Raw genomic sequence first — 25,758 nt, forward strand, 5'->3', positions numbered from 1 at the left:
AATCGGGGAGGCACTTCGTGTCACGTACACGAAGTGCCTCCGGGAAGGAACTTTCCCCAGGAGGTGGAAGAGGGCCCGGCTTGTCCTCCTCAAAAAGGAGGGCAAACTAGCGGAGAGTTTCTCCGCATACAGGCCCCTATGTATGCTGGATGATGCGGGCAAGATTTTCGAGCGTATCATCGCTAACCGCATCATCCAGCATATGTCCCGGAACGGTCCCGAATTGTCCCCCGGACAATACGGATTCCGAGAGGCGAGATCGACTGTCGATGCCATAAGACAGGTTTGATCCTTCTCGGAGTCCATCACGGGGGACGGGAGGGTGGCGTTGGCGATATCTCTTAACAGTATTCCCTGGGGCGAGGTAGTGGCGGCACTAAGCGAACACTTTCGCCTGCCGCCCTACCTCGTCGCCATCGTTCGGGACTACTTCCGGGACAGGGTGCTGGAGTTCCGGGATAAAATCGGACTCCAGCAGCGGAGGGACATGTCGTGCGGCGTTCCGCAGGGGTCCGTGCTGGGTCCCCTGCTGTGGAACGCCGCATATGACAAAGTACTCCGTGCGGCCCTCCCCCCTGGCTGCCACGTCGTCGGCTACGCGGATGACACGTTCATGGTGGCCGGGGGAGCCTCCTGGGGAAAAGCAGTGGCCATGTGCAATTGGGCAGTGGCCTGCGTCGTCGGCTCCATAAAGAGCCTGGGCCTGCGGGTGGCCCCGGAAAAGACGGAAACCATCTTCTTTCACGATGGCTTCTCCGGGGTACCGCCCGAGGCCTTCGTCCGGGTGGACGACACCCAAATCCGAGTGGTGGCAACCCTCAAATATCTGGGGTTGCAATTGGACGGTCGCTGGGCCTTTGTCGAGCATTTCGACAAATTAGCCCAGCGATTGGGCAAAATGACGAACGCCCTCTTGGGGTTGATGCCTAACCTCCGAGGTCCGGGAGTAGGTGCGAGGCGCGCATACGCCTACGCGGCCATGGCCGGGGCCCTGTACGGTGCCCCGGTCTGGTTTCGCGAGGCGCTGGCCAGCCGCCGCATAAGAGACGTGCTGCACGCCGTGCAGCGGCGGCTGGCGCGGAGGATCGTGCGCGCCTATCGCACCGCCCCTAGCGCGGTGACCTTAGTATTGGCGGGGCTCCCCCCGGCGGAATTCACGGCCGACGCCCTGGCATGGTCATATGCCAGGGCGAAGGCCGTCCGCCTGCAGGGGGGAGTGGTTACCCCCAGGGTCGCCGCGCTACTGCGAGAAAGGGCTCGCCGGAGGGCCATGAGGTCTTGGCGGGAGAATCTCGCCAATGACCCGCCGGCGGCGGGATCTCGGATCTTGGAGGCCGTCCTACCCCACTTGAACGAATGGGTGGGCCGCCCTTGGGGCGGCTTGTCCTACCGGACGACACAGGTGCTCACCGGGCATGGCTACTTCGGTGAGTACCTGTGCAGAATAAGGAAGGAGCCGACGACGCAGTACCACCATTGCGACGCCGAAAGGGACTCCGCGCAGCACACGCTGGAACACTGTCCAGCGTGGGATGAGCTGCGCAGAGTCCTGAGAAGAGAAGTTGGAGACGACCTCTCCCTGCGGGCCATCATTAGCCAGATGGTCCGCAGGGAGAGCGCTTGGGTCGCGGTCTCCTCCTTCTGCGAGCAAGTCATGCGGCAGAAGGAGGAGGCCGAGATCATCAGAGAGAGGAGGTCGGGGGGGACGTATGCCCCCCGGCGAAAACAACGGTGACAGGGGCGGCGGGGACGGGGGCCATGATCCACCTTGCCCCCCCTCCCCGGCCGCCCCGAAGAAGAAGGAGGCCCGCCCCCGCAGCGGCCCGTCTGCCAAAAGGCGGCGGGAGTGCGGACGATCGGCTGCCGTCGCCCCCACTCTCCCAACAATTAGGGAGGAGGAAGAGAGCGACGGCGCAAACACAGAGAGGGGGCGACCCTCCTCCCCAGCGGCTGCCGGCCCCGCTTTCGGGACGCGCAGTCTGAGGAAGAGGGGGGCCTCTCGATATAATGGGGAACCCGGCGAAGCAGACCCGACCTGACGGTCCGGGGGGACGACTCCGCGATGTAACGCTCTCTGCCTCGTTGGGGAGGGGGTGAGGGAAGTTTCTCCCTCCCCCCCCCAGCGCAGTTAGGAGGACCGCGCCGCCGCCAGCGCGGCGCACGAAGAGGCCCGGGGCTACGACGGGGGCCGGATACCCCGGGCCTTACCCCCAAACGATCAGAGGAAGAGGCGGGGGGCTGGTGTCCCCCTCTCCCGACCTAGGGCAGATTAGGCCCGCAAGCCCTGCCGGGTGCGCCCCCGTTAGGGTGCACCCGGCGAGCCGAATCGGCCTAGGCCGACTGGGTCCGGGGGGCTCCGGAAGCATGCTGCACGCGTTCCCGGAGCCCCCCAGTCACGGACCAGGGCAGGACACCCGGAGAGGTTTTAGTGGGTATGTCCCTGCCGATACGTCGTCGGCGGGGAAGAGCCCCACATAACCACCAGGCCTCCCCCGGGGCCTGGGGTATGCGGTAACGCATTTCCTCGCCGTTATAAAAAAGAAAAAAGGATGTCTCTAGACGTCTATGCAAAGTCGATTTGCAGTTAACTTTGAAAGCTTGACTTCGATAAGTCGACTTACAAGCGATATACCGCTGTCGATATACAGTCGATGGACGGTTGTACTGTTAGAGAATGTAGAGATTCAGCGGAAAATTTAGTAATGTTGCCCGATCTTAGTTTGCTAAATGCGGATGAATAATTATGGATGAATTAAATTATTATTATATTATTATATTATTATACGCGAATATTTTGATTTGGCTTTTTATTGCCACTACTTTATTAAAAAATTATGATATTGCAATCTTTCCGGAATATTACTGGCATATGCAATGCAATGTTGCAGGCATATTGTTAATTTATATTTCTGCAATGTTTCCGTAATATTGCATTGCAATCTGCAACATTGCAACACTGCTGCAATATTGCTGGAATTTTCTGTGCTGTATGGGTATTAATCTAAGACGGTTAGAACAGTAGTTTAATTTAAATTTATATTATAATTAGTATTATTTTACTTATAATTATATATGATAAAATCATATATAATTATATTATACAATTATATAACATAATTACATTATGTATTATATTATTGCAATGGTCTTAATGAGTTAAATTTAAAACAACGAGTGGCAAGACTTTTAGAGTAAAAGAGAAACATTCGTCTGCAGACGGCTATGCAAAGTCGATTTGCAGTCAACTTTGAAAGCCTGACTTGGATGAGTTGACTTACAGTCGACATATGGACGATTGTACTTTTAGGGAATGTGTAGAGATTCAGCAGAAAATTTAATAACGTTGCCCGACTTTAGTTTGCTAAATGCGGATGAATAATTATGGATGAGTTAAATTAATATATTATTATAGGGGAGACTCGGGCAAAAGGCATCACCCGGACAAAAAAAACTCGAAACAATTTTTTTCTATTAATGTCAGGAACTTGGTACACACTGCCATTCGATAGTACTACGAATGCGGAATATTTTGCAACCATAAAACTTCCAACAGCTTGGCGTGAACGTTATGTTACACAATGTGTTTGTGTGCTATCATTGTTCGAGATTTACGTTTCTTAATGTTCGAATGATTTGAAGACTATAACTGCTACGAAAGTAAGTAATATATCAAAGTAAAGGAAATTTTGTCTAGTTTCAGAAAATACTAAAGTTATTTTGCATAAATTACTTGATGATAGCATCATTATATAAGTAATGAAAGCATGTTGTTTTGGGCAAAAGGAATCGCTAACACGTTACCTTAGCTTGCATTAATAGTGTACATAGGCTACTGGTTTTCATTTTTAGATGGTTTTTTTATGGTTCATGAAGCGTGTACAAGTTATACCATAGGTTTCTATGTATGCGATTTCTGCCAAGAATTGTAATAAATACCTTAATTTCGTAATTTTCCTAATCGTTCTTTTCAAAACTATGTTTAATTTTGTTACTTATTTTCAATATCTGTCAGATTAATAAAGTTTTTCACCTTTAAAGTCCGTTTTTTAATAATTTTTAGTAATTTTTTTAGGCGATTTCTTTTGCCCGAGTTGGAGATTCCTTTTGCCCGGGTGTTTTAAAAAGTGTCTAAAAAAGGTGTCGTCGTAAAAGTCAAGTAAGGGTAGTTAAAATTAATTTTATGCAAAATTCAACGTTAGTTTCAGAAAGTAGAGACTTCAAGCTACATTTTAGAATAATTATTTTGTAAATTTGATAATTTGAACATAGAATTATAGCCATTTGAAAACAAACGATTCCTTTTGCCCGAGTCTCCCCTACGCGAATATTCTGCTTTGGCTTTTTATTGCCACTACTTATTAAAAAATTATGATATTGCAATGTTTCCGGAATATTACTGGCGTGTGCCATGCAATGTTGCAGGCATATTGTTAATTTATGTTTCTGCAATGTCTCCGTAATATTGTATTGCAATCTGCAATATTGCAACGTTGCTGCAATGTTGCTGGAATTTTCTGTATTGTATGGGGAGTATGACCTCACCCGCAGATAAGACAAAAGTCACCGGTATAAAGTCAAGATATAGATATTTGCCTGGATCCTCCACGCGCTCCGCCAAAGGATTTCCCTCTCGCTTCAAATCCTTTCGGTACCGCTTAATGTTCTTCACTAGGAGATCTTTACGCGTGAGTTCATAATGATTCGGGAAGTGATTGATGATTCTAGCATAACCAAATTTTTTTCTAAAATGTTACGTCTCTAATAAAACGGAAGTTTGCAAAACTTCGTTTAATACGTTATATCGATTCTTTAAAATGTGTGTAGTATTAATTTTTAATTAAATATTTACAATTTTTATATATAAGGAACATCATTCTAAAAGACAAGAATTTAATGTGTTTGAAGAATTTAAAATTTAAAACACGCACAGTCTGTTTATTTTTTTTAAATACACTTTAAAGTAGTAAATTTTTAAACACGATTTTAAATTTCATTATTAATAATGAACATCTCCGGTTGGAAGATCTTACTGATTACCATTTCTCCTGTACCCAGTTTCAACGTAGATACTCCTGCAGGATAGCGTAACGACCCTGCAATAAATAATAAAATATCAAATAAATAAATAATGAGTTCCTAAGTAATGTACAAATCTTATACGTATCACGATTTATGATTACCAGTAAAAGTTTCAATCATCTTCCGGACCAACCTGCGTCCAGCCGCGTTACTCGAAGTTATGTACAATCACAGATTTATTCACGTCCGTGCAAAATGTGATTCTTGTCCAATCCATCCCGACCGATGGCACTCTATAATCATGTGATCAGTTTTCTTTTCGTGACCACAGGAAATAATCAGCACTAATATTTTTATATTAAGAAATTATTATTTAGCGTAATTATATGTAACTCAAAGCCAGATATTGCAAGAAGCTATTGCAAAGGAAAGATAAAATCTTATACTCTTAAATTGTCTTAAAAAAGATGTTTATAAAATAATAGTAATTCATGAGTTAATTGTGGATAAGAGATAATGAAAATATATAACAATAAAATTATAAAAAGACTTTCTAGAATTAAAAATAATGATATTTAAAGAAGGCTAATGAGAGTCAATTGCAATTCTTGATGCACAGTTACAAATTTATTTGACAAATTGCAAATTTTATTGAACAAAAATCAAACTAGAAAATGTAGAATAAAAATTGTAAGATAAATGAGATACAGAAATTAATTTTTACTTTTTCATTTATGACTTTTACCAAAGAAACAAATTTTGCTAGAAACTATATATAGAAGATTTGTTAAATTTCTGAAGAGATAAATAAAGAAATAAATAAAGAGATGTACAAAGAAATAAATTAGAGAATACGCAATAAATTCGAATAAACTATTTTTTTCCCGAATGAAAGTTCTAGATATTATAGTTGGAAAATAAGCTTTAAAAGCATTCATTGCAGATCGATGAGTTTGAAATTTCTGGAACCTTGGCGGATATCCTTAAATGTTTTCAACAATGGTCTTTAACCATCTCGAACAATATAATTTGTACTTAATTAACATGAATTTCATTTACCTGCCATAAACAGCGCAAGCATTTGGGTTGACAGTTCGTTTGATTTCCGCGACCACATTCAATGCCATGTTCTTGATACTTTAATTACAAACCGCATTGTTTGATCGATACGGTCGTTAACCGATACTTCAACCCAAGTTACACAGAAGGTTTGTTCTTTTCAGCTATAATTCTAATTTGAATGAAAGACAATGTATTAAACTTTTGCTGAATGTATTTTTTACGATACGATAAAATTTTTGAATAAATAAAGATTTGTTTTAAAAATTAATTTTTTATTAAATATACTTTTGAAATCGTAAATGCTGTTCTATTGTCGTATATTTTTTTCTTTATCATTATTGAAGTCTTTTGTAAATTTCAAAATTAAAGACAAATTAAAAAATTATCTAAGATTATAATTGCAATACAATTAATCAACTTACACTATCTGTATCCTAGTATAGAAAAAAATCTACAAGAATACAAAAAAAATTATTAGTATATTGAAAAACTGCAGTTCTTCAATAATATAGCGAGAGAAAAAATTGTAGTGGTGGCAACTGTAAGGGGATAACCATACAAATTTTGTTAATAGAATTATAATATATAGTTAAGTGAACTATAACACAGTTATTGTAACATAAGTTATTAATGCTTAAGAGAATTAATACAAAATTGTTGTAATATACTATATAATATAGAGGAAAAGAGGGTATTATGGTTACTGTCGACAATATGGTTACCCCTATTATCTCCGTTATTAGATGACGTATTTTAAGCATTGCTTATGGAGTTATTCATTTAGTAGCCCGCCATTTTTTAGTGATGTTAATATGACAATACATAATAAGTGACAATTGTTATAAGGCATTTTTACTTTTGACCACTTCTAAACTTTTTCAAGGTTCACCTTTAACCTTTAATTACTCATACTTTCTTATTATGAGTCGCGTTTGAGTCGCCGGAACGATCGGACGTGTGAGTGTGGCGCTGTCTCGAGTCTCGCGATAGTTTTTGAACATTGAGAGGAGTATATCATATACGAAAACGCATAGAAACAAACTGTTGTCTATAACTGATTTAAGTAGAGTAAAATGTCTCCAGTTTTCCCGCTCGGAAAGGGGAACAAGAGTAATTTGAATGTAACAACAGCCAGAGCAAAGAGTGTAGAGTTAAAAGTAACGGGAAAAAGAGCCAAATGGAGCCCTCCGCTGACTAGAACAAAGAGAGCTAATCTAACCCAACCAACGGAAATACTCTAGGCATCGGCCGCTATAATTGGTGGTGTCCAATTGGGTCTGTGCGCATCTGGGACCTTCCCAAAGAATTTAATAGTGACAGATTTATAGAATCAAGTAAAGGTATTTATAAAGTTTTTTGTAAGTTCTCAGAGGCAAACATGACGTTAAGTAAAGGAAAAAACTGTTGCATAATTTTAAATTGGTGTAACAAAAATAAGATTACTGTTGAAAATGTTACAATGATAAAATTCAATCTAGCTATCATTACTTTTTATCAGGTAAAAGAGGCAAATTCGTTTTTGGATAAACTAAAAGACTCTAAAGAAGAAAAATTTGTGGGATATATAAATAAGAAAACAGCTTTTTGCAAGGGAGTAATTTCGGATTGGCTTTATAGTATTCCCGAATTGTGGCATAATGTAGTTGAAAAAAACAATATTTTAAGTATAGAGAATATGAGAAAAAGAGTTTGGAATAACGAACTTAAGAAAGCGGAACATAAGGTTCACAAACAACTTTATTGTCACAATGAAAGGCAATACAATTAAAGACAGTTTAACTGTGTTTGATAACCTGAAATTCAATTTACGAATACGCCCGTATGTAGAGTCCGTGGTACAATGTTATAATTGTTTTCATTATGGTCACATCAAGGCCAGGTGTAGAAATACTACCAGATGTATTATATGCAGCGAAGCAGCACACGGAGATAATAGGACGTGTGATAGGGCGGTAAAATGCGGAAATTGTGGGGAGGGACATAAATCCACAAATAAAAGGTGCCCAGTCTATGAAATTAATAAAGAGATTAAGGTAGCAATAGGTTACAATAATCTCTCCTACAGTGAGGCGGAAAGAATGATTTATGGAAAGAATAGTAAAAGTGACGGGAGGGTCCCAGATGCGCACAGACCCGATCGGACATCACCAATCACGTAATGTAATCTAACCCAACCAACGGAAATACTCTAGGCATCGGCCGCTATAATTGGTAGTATCCAATTGGGCCTGTGCGCATCTGGGACCTTCCCAGGACAACGTTAGGGCAAATAAAGAATTGTATAGGGACAAAACAAAAACACAGGTAGAGAATTTGAATAGGAATTGGAAAATTAACCGTCCAATATTAATAAACAAACCAAATTTAGCGGAAATAAGAGAACGGAGCGAGATGAGAAGAAGAAAGATGACATACCAAAATTACTATAAGGATTTTAATAATAGGGAAATGGAAATCACAAAGGAGAAAAGAGGCATAGCTATAAATAATAATAATATTTTCGGTAGTAGCACATCTATTGTTTCACAAGAGGTAGAACCAAGGGAAGTGCAAAATAACATGTTAGATAAGTTCCGTACAATTTTCTGTTCCTCAGAAAGATTCAGAAATAATATTCTAGAATGGATATATCAATACACAAGAGAAGAAAATATTCAGGATCAACAAGATATGAGGGATAGAGCAGATAATTTAGCAAAGAAACGCTCTTTTCTGGATAGACAGTTGGAGGAAACAAGAAGGAATAGAGAATATTTAGTTAATAATAGAAAGAGTTTTTGGCAAGATAGGGATCGATTGTAATATACTACTGTGTCCAAAAAGTAAGGTGACATTGCATTTTAAATCTCCCGCGCGCACGGATTTGAAGGAATAAAATTTTTTTTAGGTTGGTAGGACTGTCTTTGACATCCAAGAGAAGTAACACGTCAAAATATCCATTAGTGTTTGAGATACGCATTGTTTTGTGAGCTGCTAAAAGTGAATTTCTCGTTTTTTGCCATGTCTACATTTGTTGAGCAAAGAATTTGCATTAAATTTTGTTTGCGGAATCAAATTTCTGCTGCAGAATCGTTGCGGATGCTGCAGAATGCCTTTGGCGATAAGGTTATGTCGAAAAAAAATGTATACAAGTAGTACAAAGACTTCCATGAAGGTCGAGAACGTGTTGAAGACGAGGAGCGTTCTGGGCGACCATCAATCGCAACCGACGAAGCTCACGTCCAAAAAATTAAAGATTTGGTGTTGGAAAACCGTCGTTTAACCATTAGAGACATTTCTGATGAGATTGGCATATCAAAAGGCTGGGTCAATTCCATTTTGAAGGATGTGTTGGCTCTCAAACGCGTCAAATCTCGACTGGTACCAAAATCATTGAATTTTTTGGAAAAAAGGCGCCGCGTTGAAGTGTGTGAAGCAATGCTTTCCGACTACATTGACAAGACAAAACGCATTATCACTGGAGATGAGACTTGGATCTACGCTTACGATCTCGAAACAACCGACCAATCGAGTGAATATCGTGCCAAAGGTGAGCCAAGACCGAAAAAACCACGTCAAAGTCGCTCAAAAATCAAGGTTATGCTGACTGTTTTTTTCGATTATCGTGGTGTTGTGCATTACGAGTTCCTTCCGCCGGGCCAAACAGTCAATAAGGAATATTATTTGAACGTTATGCGTCGTTTGCGTAACGCTATCCGACAGAAGAGGCCGGAATTGTGGCGAAACAACACTTGGTTTTTGCACCACGATAATGCACCGTCACACACTGCGCTGATTATTCGTGATTTTTTAACCAAAAACTCGACTAATATCGTTCCACAACCACCGTATTCACCTGATTTGGCTCCATGCGACTTCTGGCTATTCAGCAAACTCAAGCGGCCGCTCCGGGGACACCGTTTCGAGTCGATAGAAGAGATTCAAGCCGCTGCGAAGAAGGAGCTAAAGGCCATTCCTGAAATCGATTATTACAACTGTTTCGAAGATTGGAAAATCCGTTGGAATAAGTGTATTATATCAGGGGGGGATTACTTTGAAGGGGACGAAATTGATTTGCAAGAATAAATAAAGAATTTTCGAAATAAATGCAATGTCACCTTACTTTTTGGACACAGTAGTAAGATTTAAATGCAAGTGATACATCTGGTAGTGTCTCCAGAAATCTGGTAGTTAACTGAGGGGTTTACTAATTAATTAATTCAAAAAAGTGACTGTATACAATACTCGTCCAGTTAATTACAATTATTTTTTTTGTGATGTTTCTGTTGTGTTTTCTTTTGTTTTATATTTTTGTTTTTTCCAGGTTTTCTTTTGTTTTTTATTTTTGTCTTTTTTAGGTTTGGTGATATACTTATTTATTCATGTATATATATATATATATATATATATATATATATATATATACCTATATATATATATTTGTTCACAGATTTAGTTATTTATGCATTTTAGATCTATTTATTTAAGAAACTATCTAATTATTTATATACATATTTATGAATTTATCTATAACACTAGGTTATTTATTGGTTCTACTGGGCATTTGTTTATTTGTATATACACATTTCTGTGTTTACTGATGCATTTATTTATACATTTTAGAGTTATCTATTTAAAAAATTATTTAATTAATATATTTATAAATGTATTTATATATTCACTTGGTTATGTATGTGGTAGTCCATGTAACTGTTTATGGATTTGGGTATTTATTTAGTTGTGCCCAGATCCAGACATATGATATTTGTATGTATTTATTTAATTAAATGTTTGTTTTCTATCAGGGTGTTTAATAATATCTAAGATACTAGTGTGGAATGCAAGAAGTATTAAAAGCAAAAAAGCCGAAATTTTAGTCCTTATTCAGACATATGATATTATTGTACTAACGGAAACCAAATGGTCAAGCAATAAACCATTCTACTTTGCAGGATTTAAAACGGTTAAATCCAACAATCGTGAGGGTTTCGGGAGAGTGGCAATCTTGGTTAGGAATGGTATTGAATTCTCGACTATAAAAACGTGGAAAGTGAGATCAGACAACTTTGACATGGTCGGTATTAGAGGCAATAATACAAATATAAAATACAACCTGACATGGGTGCATAGGAGACAGGTGGTACAGACAGACCCGCAGTGTAGGGTGATTTATTGAGGTTTGAAGAAATCTTGGAAAATAGCATAATTGTTGGTGATTTCAATGCTCACCACACACTGTGGAACTGCGAACGAATAGATAACAACGGAGAAGGGTGTTTTGACGCAATGTTGAACAAGGATTATATATGCATTAATACAGATACTAAGTCGAGAATAAACTATGATAACCAACAAGCCTCTAATTTGGACTTGATTTTTACGAAAGGAAATTTAACAGACAATATTAACTATAAACAGCTGGAGGATCTATGGGGCTCGGACCACTTTTTAATCGAATTTTTTTTTAAAGTAGAAGTACAAAAGTATATAAAACATTCGAACAGAGTTACAAACAAAAAAACAAGTTAGACACAATATGAATCTTTAATAGAAGAGGCAAACTGGGAGCAGGCTCTAGATTGTATACAGAATGTAGAGAAGATGGAACAAGAATACGAAAATTTAGTTAATACTATTATATAATAAAAGCGGCCAAACTAGCTTCAGAGAAACAACTGAATGATAACAATCGGGGCAAAGATAATTTAACGAAGCACCAAGTAAAAAGAAAACAGAAACAGCAGGTCAGGTGGTGGGATAAAGAATGCGAGGAGATACTTAAATTAAGAAAAAGTAAATTAAATAAATGGACTCACTCTCGGGACATAGTAGATTATATCGAATACAAAAGAGTAAAAGCACTTTCTAGAAAAACATTCAACAAAAAGAAAAAGGAAAATTTTATCAGGTTCTGTAATAGCATTAACAGATTTACTAGTCTCAGTTACGTTTGAAATACGATAAGAGTTTTTAAAAAGGTTAGAAGTAAAATAAATTGGACAGGATGGGCTACAAAAGACAGGGAAAAAGAAATAATTAAAACTATTGATGATATAACCCCAGCATGGGTACCAAAAGAAAATGCGCAGTATTTGGATCTCAATGTAAACGAGGAGTCATCAATGGATAATTTGTTTAGTATGCAAGAATTGGAGCGTGTTCTCAGCATGACTAAAAAAGATTCAGCCCCGGGAATTGATGGTATTAGTTATCCGATGATTGCTACACTTCCGGAATCAGCAAAAAAAGTACTATTAAACATATATAATTTCATTTGGACGGCGGTTATTCCAAAAGATTGGTAAAAATACCAGATGTTTTTTACAGACAAAGTAGGCAAAGAGAAAGTCCGACTTTTAGCTCTGTCCTCCTACGTGGGCAAAGTCATGGAACGCATGGTTAATGAAAAATTTATTTGGTGGATAGAAAAAAACAACAAATTAAATGAATAACAAAATAGGTTTAGAAGAGGTAAATCCTGCACAGAGAATTTGGCTAAAATTTTGGCTGACATAGGGAACACGATTTTGAAGGGAGAGTATGCATTGGATGCGTTCATAGATGTATCAGCTGCTTACGATAATGTGGATTTCGAGGTGATATATGGTAAGTTGCGACTAAAAAAATGCTGAAAAAGGATTGCCAATTTTGTTGTTAATTGGTTGCAAACAAGACAAACAGAGTTTGTGTTCAATGGTAACAGGAGAGTTTGGAGAAATGTAAATAAGGGATTGCTTCAGGGAGCAGTGCTTAGCCTGATATTATATGCATTGTACACTAACAATATTACAGAGAACATTACAAGGGATATCCACGTATTACAATTTGCAGGTGATATAGCAGTGTATAAATGTAGCAACAATAGAGCAAACAATAGAGTTAGTTTAGAAGCAGCGGTAAATGTAATCGGAGAGAATTTATTGGAGTTGGGTCTCTCCCTGGAGCCGAGAAAGACACAACTTGTAGAATTCTCTAAAACAGGATACTACGATAGAGGACTATTTATTAGATTAGATAACGAAAAAGTGCAGAATCACAACTCAGCAAAATTTTTAGGAATATGGTTAGATAATGAGCTTAATTTTAATAAACAAATACAAGAAGTAAGAAGAAAAGTTAGCCGAGACAATTCGATACTTAAATATTTAAGTAGTGTCAAGAGGAGGATAGAAGTTAATACAGCGCTTATGTTATATAAAAGTCTGGTGCGATCCACGGTGGACTATGGATGCTTCATATACGCTCCTCGTACTTGCACCGCACAATTAAAGATTAAGAGAGGTCAGTTTTTGGGCGTGCGTACTGCATTAGAATACAGAAATTCGACTCCCACAATATAATTATTGCTGAGACGACGTTGATATATTTGATGGATAGATCATTAATATTAGCAAAAAATTTCTGCTTTAAGGTCTATAAATATGGAAGTGAAGAAATAGGCAATAGTTTGGACGGATTATTGGGGGTCGAACGATACAGGAGATATAAAAATCCCGCTTTCAATATTAGCATACTTAGCTGGGCGTGGGAATATGTACGTAGATATCGTAATATAATAAGAGAAAGCGAAAAGAAATACAATATTTGGGAAATGGATTATGACACAATAAGCGAAGAAATAGAGATAGAACATGGAATAGGAGAGAACTTAAAGTTGCTACCAAAAAATAACAATTTTGATATCCAAAAGGTCAAAGGTTACAACAATATAGATAAAAAGATAATTAACGACATAAAACACAAACACAATCTGGAAGAAGAAACATTATTCATTTACACAGATGGATCAAGGTCAGAGGAATCAATGGCTACCGGGGTGGGTATAGTAATGGGAAATCAAGATGAGGGGTTTTAGTCTCCCCAAGAAATGTTTTATCTTTACGATGAAAGCTTTTGCAATAAAAACAGCGTTAGAAATAGCTTACGAAAAAAGAAATAGGTACAAAGATTATGTGATACTAGCAGATTGTAAGTCGGTACTACAAGTAGTTAGTAATAACAAGATGAATGTCTATCAGAATAAATATATTTTAGAAATTAAAAAATGGCACTGTAGATTTAAAACAACTATAGGGAAGAGCGTAAAATATGTATGAATTCCTTCACATCGCGGGATTACTGGAAACGAGTTGGCGGATCATTTGGCAAAACTTGGTGCAGAGAAAGCACCTAACGAAGAAGTAGAGGTTTCTACTTACGATCTCAGAACATATACGAAAAAAGAAGAGTGGGAAAATACCATTATTACTAACAATCGACTTTTTCAAACAAAAGAAGTCCACTATTTTGAAAACTTTTATAAGATAGAGAAAAAAAATCGTGGTTCCATGAGTTAAGAGCAGAAAGATATTTCATTATATTTATAAATAGAGTAAGAGCTAATCATTATAATTTAAATGCCTCTTTGGCAAGGAAAGGATATATCGAAAACAGTAGATGCGAATACGGCTATGCATTTGAGGATATAGATCACTTAATATGGCGCTGCAGTCGCTACGATGAACAAAGAATGGAAATGGGCGAAATATTGCACCGTGAGAACATGGATGGAGTGGAGAGCGTTATAGAACTAATTCAACAGGAGAATTGGAAAAAAATTGGAGTATTGTTCGATTTTGTGAAGAAGACGGGTAGAATCATGTAGCGTTGCGTGACCGGATGCTATTACGATCGAGGCTCGAGAGCGAGTAGAGTCACACTTACCACACGTCATATAACCTATCTCTGTGAGGATTTAAGACGTAAATTAAAAAAAAAAGAAATACTTTCTCATTATTATTAAATTTGAGTGTATTATCACACGAATGTATATACACTTGAGTGTTTTTTTTTAATATTTACTTTTTTATTCAGCTATACACATTTTGAGTTATACAAAGTTAAAACAATAACATGGAATTTCATTAATACCCATACAGCACAGAGAGATTGCAAGAACATGGCAGAATGATTTCATTGAAACATTGTAATATTGCATTTTGATTGCGAAACATTGCTGCAACATTGCTGGAAGATTACAGCAACATTAAGATGTCCGCTTTTTGAAATATTGCATTAAAACATCCCATTTTTCTAAAATATTCACATAAATATTATTACACCACATAATTCGAATGAGCAAAACAATATTTGTGTAACATTTAAAAAAAACATTTTTCGCAAAAAAAATCTTGCGAATCTTTTTCGGAAATTTTCAAGCGGTCATCCATCCAAGTCGCGACTTTGGTGAACGTTGCTTGACTTCCGTGATCGCTGCGAATTGATCCCTCATGATGACCTGTAAACACTTTATGCTGATATGTGTATATAACTGATAGATCAAGTCAATATACGTTAACGAAAAAATGAAATATGTATAATTAAAGCTCAGTATTTATATAAACAAATATAAAATTATAGTTTTTTTTTAGTAATTTTGCAAATGCAGAATAGCATTTAGAATAACTTTTCTGTTATTTCTTTAAATAAGAGTGCAATTAGAAAATATATATCAATATAACACAATAATTAAATTAAATATGAAAAAATTTTTATTAAAAAACAATTAAAAAATATTGTTTGTTTATTGGGATGTAGATCGAGGTTTCTTCATATATGGACTTATTTCTATTGATATGAATATTTATGTTTCTCAACAATACTATGATGCACACAGCACCACGGGACCGCATGCCTTTTTTCAGAGTCTTGAAGGTTTCGCACATGAAATGCATAACATAACATTAACATAGCATAAGACCGATGAACCAATAAGCATCCAGCATAAAGTCGCCATATTGATGTACATAAGATTCCCATTGATTCAGAGGCCTTATGCTACGCTTATGTTCTGTTATGTATTTCATGTGCGAGGCCCTATAGAGTCAACATTTGAAGAATGTCTGCAGACGTCTATGCAAAATCGATTTGCAGACAACTTTGAAAGAATGACTTGGATAAGTCGACTTACAGTCGATATATAGACGGTTGTATTGTTAGGGAATGTAGAGATTTAGCGAAAAATTTAGTAACGTCGCCCGACCTTAGCTTGCTAAATGCGGATGAATAATTATGGATGAGTTAAATTAATATATTATTATACGCAAATATTCTGCTTTTTATTACCACTACTTTATTAAAAAGTTATGATATTGTAATGTTTCCGGAATATTACTGGCATATGCCATGCGATATTGAAGGCATATTGTTAATTTATGTTTCTGCAATGTCTCCGTAATATTGCATTGCAATCTGCAACATTGCAACATTGCTGTAATGTTGCTGCAATTTTCTGTGCTGTATGGGTATGGCCTTTTAAGCGACATTTTTATATTGAAATATTTCTTCGATAAATCGATCGTCATTCTAGAGAGCGGTGTTTAGAAACATTAAAAACATTATTTTATGCTTGTTGTTTAATGTTAAACAGAGATAAAATGATATTTCTAACTAAATTTCTAATGGTATTTTTAAAGTTACTGAACGCAAGAAAATTCTATATTAGGAAAATTCTAAACAATGAAAAATTAAAAATACATAATTTTGTAACAAGATACTGTGTTTCTTCTAAACTAAACTAACTTTCTTAAATTATTCTTATAGATAGCCATATTACAACCACTTTTTTTCTACCACCGATTATGCAGAGCATTAGATTTTTATAAATTACGTCCTAAATAATAAATATCTCATTACTTTGAGCCTAGAATCTGTCAAACAACACTTTGACGAATGTAATCGTTCAAGTTTTAATAAAAAATATTAATTATAAACAAAATGATTTAATAATACGAAAATGGGTGCCATATTACCCTCTTCTTCTCTACTAATTACAAATATTTTTATTAGTTCTCTTAACCATTAACTTGGTTGTTATATATTATAGTTCTATAATATAGTTTGGCTTAACTACCCTGCTAAAAATTCCAGGCATGTCCATGTATTATAAATTTTATTAACCAAATTTGTTGTCTCCTTATATAGTTGCCACCACTACAATTTTTTCTCTCAATGCAGTAATTTTTTGCATTGTATTTTTTTTCAATAAGCATAAAGAAGAAAAGGTTAAATAATTACAAATGAGATTCGGAACATTTGACGTACATCCTCCTAGCAAACTAAAGTAAATTTAAATCAATTGACCATTACAATTTGTTTTAATTTATCCGAGTTTACTTTAGAGTTCGCTTTAAAGTCTCCGAGTATTTTTAGATGCAAATGGACTCGAATAAGAAATTTATTGAAATACAAGGTGAGCTATTTATTATTTTAAATTTAAATGGATTCATGTCCTCATTATCATTTTATTTATAAATCCTTTTTGAAAACAAGAGAAAACAAAAAAAAGTTTTTAAAACAATTTAATTTAACAAAAAGAGACTTTTGATTCAAATCATTACGCAAATAAAAATCAAAATTCAAGCTTATATAGAAGAAATATAAATTTTATTTAATAATATAACTAATAAGCTTAAACAGTACATAGATGTGTACGAGTATTAACCTTTTATCAGATTGACACTGTCTGTCCAATTAATCTCCAAATAATATTTCGACAAAATTATAACTTATGTGCCGCATCATCTTACCCTGATAGCCAAATGACCGTAATCAGATGACATTTTGCTGTCACTTATTCCGCATTCAATTTCATCAAACTAGAACCAAGGTGTTTCTACAAACTGTCTATTGTTCTGACGTCATTAAAGTCTTCATTTAAATTCAGCAAATTGCCAGCAAATTGTTACCATGCGTGCACTACATTCAACTGATGTGTTTGATATCAAAATGTCAGCAAGTCATCATCATACATGATATCTACACGTGAAGCTTTGTTGTCAGCAATTTGATTACTATTCTAGTAGTAATTTTCTGCAAGACTGCAGTAAATCTTGCAGCAGATTCTTGAAAGATTCTGCAAACAGAACGTTATGATCTGCTTTCTCATACTCAATTCTTCTGAAAGATTCTGCAGTTGAATTCTTGCGAGAAATTTGTATATATCTGCTGCAATATTTGCAAAATTCTTTCACCAGAATATTAATATAGTCTCAAGATACTTCCCTGCCGAAAATGTGCGATTAAAATCGATTAAAAAAAAAAGTAATTCAAATTGATTGGGATTTCTACACCATAGATATAAAATTTTATGTAGAACAGCGTTCTATACTCATACACACGTCATGTTTTAAAAGAATGAGAACGAGTATTCGTCTCGATGTTACAACATGTAGCTCCTAAAGGCTCACTGAAGTACGAACCATGGTATGAATTGGGGAGTCGGCCGTGGTGGCGCCTAGATATAACGTTTGTGGCCGCACTTGACTCACGAGAAATCCCCCGCGGCGTGACCGCCTAGCGGTAGCGCCAGCACTCACTTGTTCGCGTGGGGTCTTACACATGGCGGGACCGAATATTGTCATGTCACCAAATTGTCGATAATAAGCTGCAATTTAGAATCTTTAACAATATTCACCAAATATTCTACTTCTTGTATTAAACTTTTGATATCATACGTGCCATCATTTTGATGACATATTGCTGTCATTATGATATATACGAATGCAAGCTCATGACGAGCCGACAGTTTGCTGTCAACGTGATATGTTATTATTAATAAACGTTTGGTTTTAACATTTCATTAACTGATGTTGTGTTTTTGCTTTCCTGTTGCTGACTCAGTTTTACGTTAAATTTTGTAGCCAGCAAATTGCCTGCAAATTCACAACAATACATGCAATGCATTAGATTGCCCGATGTGCTGAATCTAACTTGGTTATCTGGGTTAGTAGCATATTTGTAAAATTAAATTTAGAAAGAAATTGTATTAAAAATCATGAATAATTGTTTGTACATCAATTATAATAGTAGACATGCAATATGCATATACTGCATACCTATGCATTATATGTAGATTTACAGGAGCCGATTTCCTATAAATGCATCCTTTTAAAGCATTAATATTTCCAGCTACATGATTTTAATTCAAGCTAGATGAATATTTGCGACGCGCAGTTTGAATAAGTTGTTGATGGTAAAAATTAAAATTTATCATTTAGCCCTAAAAACTGCTGTCATTAACATAGACCTAATGTTTAGTAAAGTATTTATTCAACATTTATATTACAGATCCAGTTCTACTGCGTTTATTTATCGACGATGCAGCGTACTGTTTGTGGGTGACAATTTCTTATTGTCAAGACTTTGTTAGCAACAAGCTACAATTAAAAAACTTCAACAATTTTCATCAAATATTTTGCAACATGTGTAAAAAGTTAGATATCACACGTGTCATTACTTTGCTACTAATACGACGCATTATTAATCCTCGTGTACTCTTGAAATTTTATAAATTGATGATATTTATTTGTTATCATGTCGCACATGATTTCGATTACGCAAATTGACAGCAACTTTTCAACAACTTGTACAGTTCCAACCATGCTAAATCACGTGTTTAACTAATTGGGATTATTTATTATATGCATATCACATTCGTATGATAAACATTTTGCTAACGCGTTGTTTTGGTATCAAGTCGCAACCGTGCCTCTTGATATCATACCATACATATATGTGTATATACAAGGTGATCTACCGGCCAGTAGACAATGCTGCTTCTCTCTCCTCACCGCGCTGCCTGCCGCGGCAGCTAGGCTTAGTGACCGACGGGCGGTCCCCGTGCGCGGTGGGCAGGGAAAGTACGCGCTCATTTGCCAAACTTTACTAATTTTTATTTCGGTAACTATTGCAAGTATTAAAAAATGGTAAAAGACTTTTCTTCTCAGTTTGACTTGCTCTATCAATCTACGAGGGCATAAGTAGCTATTTTTGGACATCCTGTATGTACAGGGTGTCAGGTAACTACCGCCCCTTGTTTCGTGGATTGATAGATCAAGTAAAACTGAGCAGAAAAGTCCTTTACCATTTTTTAATATTTCCCATAGTTAACAAAATAAAAGTTAATAAAGTTTGCGAATAAGCGCGTATCACCGCGCGCAAGGATCGCCCGCCGGTCGCCGAGACGTAAGCAGCCGCGGCTGTAGGCGCGGCGCGGTGAGGAGGGAAAAACAGCAGTACGCCCCCGAGCTACTGTGAAAGACAAACCGACGTTACGTGGATTATTAGTAGAGGCTTTATGGAGTCTCAGCAAACGTTACATGGATTATTAATGGACGTCTGCCGTGGAGATTCGGACCTTCTAGTGGATGTCCAATGGACGGTAAAAAATTTTTTTTTTAACAGATTTTATTATTTTTATAGCTTAATCTGTATTCACTGTTTCACATATAACATTTTAATTCACTAATTACAATTACGCATTATTTTATAAATTTTTGAAACGCATTGGCCCCAGCGGGATTCGAACCTAAGATTTTTGGAACAATAACCTAGTATCTTAGCTAAACATACACTTGTGAGATTGTTAATAAAAAGTTATATTTGAAGTAAAGTTGATTTGAACAAGAAGAAACTGGCGTCTTGAGTATCGCGCGAACACTCTTACTAACTCTTTGTTTATTTAGCCTTAGATACTTTTAATATAATTTATATAAATAATTAATACCTATTTCTGCCCATGGCAAAATCAGTCAAAAAACAACAATTACAAATAGTATCGGAGCATGAAAAAACATTAATGACGTAAAGAGCATTGCCAAAGTTAATTTTGTAATTAATTGTTATAAACAAACTGTCAAAAATGACTGGAGAGGAAAACTGATTGCGTCAATCGATTCACCAGAACAAATTACTAAAGAAACATATATGACGCTTTTTTAATTATCATAGTTGTTATAATTGTTATAAACAAATTAGTTGCATAATTGTTTTAATAAAGAGATAATGATCAAATTCCGTAAAGAGAGCGCATGATGTACGTAATGTAACATTTCATCCTTATTTAACTTTTGGTGATCAACAAGGATTACGTCATGCGCATTATACGTTTTACGAAATCTATCTGACTTCTATGATGGAAGTAAAATCTCATAAAGCTATAGAGATTTTATGGACTTCTAATAAACGTCCATCTGACTTGCATGATGGAAGTAAAATCCCATGGAGCTATGGAGGTTTCATGGACTTCTAATGTTCGTCCATCTGACTTCCATCATGGAGACAGATCTCTCATGGAGCTATAGAAGGACGATGGACATCCACTGGAGGTCAATTTCTATGTGGGTATACATACACACACACACACACACACACACACACACACACACACACACACACACACACACAAGTATATTTGATATATAATTATATATAACTATATATAATTAATATATAATTATATATGAAAAATTTTTTATCGGGTTTCTGTACACGAAGTCATTCAATATAAATTGAAATATATTTATATATATTTATATTGTACTTTTAAGGTGTTGGCCGCGTAGCAAAACGGTGACAGTGGCATATCTTCAAAAAGCGAAGAATGCAAAAAGGATTTATGCTATATCTCCACATATTAAATTAAACAGCGATGGTTACAAAAAAAAGGAATAACATACCCATCGTCGCTTATGCAAAGTACTTTGCTAAAGGAATTTTACGATGAGTGTGGAATACCAATATCTTGCTTGGATTGAAGCACATGGTACTGCTACCAAAGTCGGCGATCCTGAGGAAGTCAACGCAATCCAGAACGTTATGTGTAAGAATAGAAAAATTCTATTAATGATTGGCTCCGTTAAATCCAATCTTGGTCATGCTGAACCTGTGAGTAGTTTCACTCAGATCACTAAGGTAATACAAGTAGTTTCCACTTTTATTTACATTTTCAACAAAAGCCAATTAGAATAAAGAAACTACTATTTTTGTAGTTACTATTTTCAGATTTATTTTTGTTTTACTTATCCAAATTTTTAATATTAAAATGAACATAGAGAGATTCATACATATAATTTTACAGTATACGATTAATTGGTATCTAACAAATTAATTTTAATTTATATTTTAAAATTGTTATTAACCTTTTAAGGCACTAATAGCTTTCGAAGCCGGTTTTGTTCCACCAAATATCAAATATACATCACCACGGAATGATATCGATGTATTACTAAATGGAACTGTTTGCGTCGTCGAACAAACATTGCCACTTAAAAACGGTTTGATAGGTTTTAAAAGCCAACGCTCATATGTTGTTAAAGTGGAATCACAAACAGAAGGTTGTAACAACGTATGCAGATAGCATACGTTATTCCCGGTGAACACCGGGAGGCCGGAGGCCGTTGTTCAGCTTTAAAAAACAGAAGGCGCTCGCGCCTACCTAAACGCTGCCACAGTGACGTCGCCGCTAACGGCCGAGGACAGCCGTTAGCACGAAGCAGACCTGTGCACGATACAAGACCACGCGCAGCACCGACCATCCGCAGGAAAAAATCCCCGCAAGAAGCGCGTCTGTACCAGCAGCCGCGGAGGAATAAAATCCCGAGATAAAATCTCGAAGAAGAGCAAACGCACACGGAAACGACCGAGCGCGCGAGCCAGGAGGTATAAAAGGCTTCCGCTAGCGCACTCAGGATCCATTCCGCCACCTTGATTCCGACCCGAAACTCCTCTGACCGAACAAGCGGTAAAGGTTCTTTGCTGCTGTCGAGGTACTCGACAGAGCCGACGTTCGAAAGAACGTAGCTTCCGTCTACAACCACCCCGGAGACCAAACGGCGGTAAAGGTTCTTTGCGGCCACCAGGTACTTGGTGGCTCCGGGCGATCCTAACCAGAGCAAGTCCCGCGACTTCGCGCCGGTTATTAAGCCGAGAAACGAAAGACCGCGCTCCGAGCACAAATTACCAGGCATTTAAACGCCGTACCAAGCTAACTCACGCGTTCGCGCCGTCGGGGCGCCTCGCGTCCCGCTGCATACCAGCGCTACCGCGCCTCGAAGCTCGACCGACCGAAGTTTGCGGAAAGCCGACCCCGCTTCTGGGAATCACGAGATTCCCGCTCGGCTCCACGGCCAAGGCCGTTTGTAAATAGACCTTAAATAATCCGCTGTTCCAAGTTATTGTATTCTTTTCCTCACTTTGTTTTCAATAATACCGCAATCTCTATCTATACCTAAATGTAAACGTGCTGTGTCACACTTAGTCATTATATTACCGCGAATTACACTTGCGCCGAAGTATAAATTCGTCGATCCGCGCTCGTCATCGTTTCTCTCGATCACGGTAGCGCAGCTCAAAATTGTATCGCGTACACGACTTCGAAATAAACTCACACGCAGACTGACAAACCAACGTTTATTTTCTCTCACTCTCGCCTCGAACCTATTACGTTAGCCGAACCGCGAGCTAAACTCGCGCACAGCAAGAACGGAATAACGGTTGTTTCAAAGTTAACACTCGAGTAACGGATGATGACTTGCCTAAACTTGTAACATTATCTGAACGCACTAAAGAAGCAGTGAAATTATTTTTAAATGATGTTAATAGACATTTCGAAAGAAACTTCAACACTGTTTACAACTAAACATTACATATTATTTTTTGCATCGTACATTTTGTCTTAATAATTCTTGATTGTAGGTTACTGTAGTAGGTACTTTATTCCTTGCGGAGTACATTGCGGACTTCCGCTCCGCTTACATAGTTTCAACCTTTCTTATTCATTGCTTCTTTTACAACGCACGAGAGAGAGAGAGAAAAATCACTCATCCATCCATACCTCCACACTCATTCTTTGGACCTCCGTTTCCGCCGCTTTCTTCCACACTTTCCTCTCTTCCTTCCACACTCTTATTCATACCCAGCCACCCTCCTCCCTCCCGCATCTCCTCCAGTTTTCTCATCCAAACTTCTCCCTCCCCCCTCTCACCTAAAACCTCTCCTGCCATCCCTTTTCCGTCCCCTAATCCGTGCATTCCTCCCATATATGCTCCCACGTTTCCTCTACCCATCCACATATCCTACACTTCCTTTTCTCTTTCTCTTCCCAGTATCTACCTCCTCTCATACCATCTCCTAATCTAAACCTCGCAATCCTTTTCCATCTTTCCTCTTTTCAATCCCTCTTCAAGTACTCCGGCACTCCCTTTCCCTTCATTCTGTTGTACCATCTGTTGAACTTCGAGCTCCTAATTCTTTCTCACCTTTCCTCTTCCTGCCACCTCCTCTCTCTTGCCACCACCTCTTCCCCCCTTAACCCACCCTTTTCTCACAACTTTTCTATCTCCTTGATATTCTAGCTCTTTTCTTCATAGAAACTTCTTCTTTCTTCCTCCCATTTTCCCATCACCTTTCCCTCCTTCGCTCTACCTCTTATCTCCTCCCAACACAACTTTGCCAACTCCCCCACCTCCTCCTTCTCCCAGTTTCTTTTCGTAACTCCATGCCCTCATTCCTGCCCTTCCCCTTAATTTTTCCCTCTGCATCTCCTCCCTTACTATGTACCCCGGTGTGTACCTTCCCACCCCTATTACCCATTTCAAATACCTGTCCTGTATCCTCTCTACTTTTTCCCTTTCTTTGCACCCCCAAATTTCTGCCCCATAGCTAACCACCGTCCATACCAACCTATCAAATAACCACATCCTTCTAGTCCAGTTATTTACAAATTTCCTTCTTCCTATTCCCCATACTTCTCTCATCACTACCTCTCCTTTTTTGACTCTCTCCTCTATATGTTCTTTCTGTCCCCCATCATCATGTAGCCCAAATATTTATACCTTTTCACTTCCTCTATTTCATTTCCTTTCCATTTCCATATTATCTTTTTCTGTCTCCCACCCCCTCTTCTACACCTCATCACTTTTGACTTCTCCACATTTACTTCTAATCTTTTCTGTTCTACATATTCTTCTAATGTTTTTATTAACCCTTTCATCCCTGCTTCATCCTCTGCCACCACCGCCACATCATCCGCATACGCCAGGGAATAAATTTTTTTTCCCTTCACCTTTACTCCCCCCATCCCCCCTTCTCCAATTCCTCATCCAAATCCGCTAGCAGTAGTGTGAACATGCATGGGCTCAACAGACATCCCTGTCTCACTCCTCTATTTGTCCAAAAGTTTCCCCCCTCTCTTTCCCCCACCCTTACTCTACTTATTGTTTCCTCCAAAATTTCCTCACACCTCACCACCAGACTCTCTCTCACTCCCTTCCTCCTCATTGTCTGTACCAGTATCTGCCTATCCACCGAGTCAAACGCTGCTTTCATATCCACGAACATAACTACTATTTTGCCTTTTGCTTCCGCTATTTTCTTGTTTATTAAATAATTTAATACGTATATGTGGTCTATCGTTCCTACCCCTCTCCTAAACCCCGTTTGACTCGGTGGTAATATCCCTTTATTTTCCACTTCTTCTCTCAATCTCTCCGCCAAAACCGCCGCGTGCACTTTATACGCCGTTTGCGTAAGCGCAACCCCCCTATAGTCTCCTGCCTTTTCCCCCTCCCCCTTTTTCACTATCGGTACCACTATCCCTTCTCTCCAATCTTCCGATCATCCCTCTCCCTTCCACACTCTATTACATATCTCCCACAGCCATACCCTTATTTCTTTTCCCCCATATTTCCATACTTCATTCGTAATCCCATCCCTTCCTGCCGCTTTTCCGTCCCTGAATCTCCTTATTGCCCTACCAATTTCCTCTCTATTAATCTCTTCTTCCTCCTCTACCCCTCTCCCCATTACCACCCCTCTTATCCTCCACTCCACACCCCCAGCACCCCTCTAAAGTGTTTTTCCCACTCCCCCATTTCAATC

The 25,758-nt window shown here is 38.1% G+C and overlaps 1 long non-coding RNA gene and 1 pseudogene across 1 annotated transcript; one reads left to right on the plus strand and one right to left on the minus strand.

Annotated features, from left to right (window-relative positions):
* Positions 1 to 4,900: 4,900 nt before the first annotated feature.
* LOC120359462 lies at positions 4,901 to 6,176 on the minus strand. Its single transcript, XR_005576239.1, has 3 exons — positions 6,079 to 6,176; positions 5,181 to 5,312; positions 4,901 to 5,093 (listed from the first exon to the last, which is right to left on the minus strand). It is a non-coding gene; the product is annotated as an uncharacterized LOC120359462 (long non-coding RNA).
* Positions 6,177 to 8,529: 2,353 nt separating this feature from the next.
* Positions 8,530 to 25,758, plus strand: part of LOC120359357 — a 62,329-nt pseudogene continuing 45,100 nt past the window's right edge.

Source organism: Solenopsis invicta, chromosome 13 (assembly GCF_016802725.1).
Source record: "Solenopsis invicta isolate M01_SB chromosome 13, UNIL_Sinv_3.0, whole genome shotgun sequence".
NCBI lineage: Eukaryota > Metazoa > Arthropoda > Insecta > Hymenoptera > Formicidae > Solenopsis > Solenopsis invicta.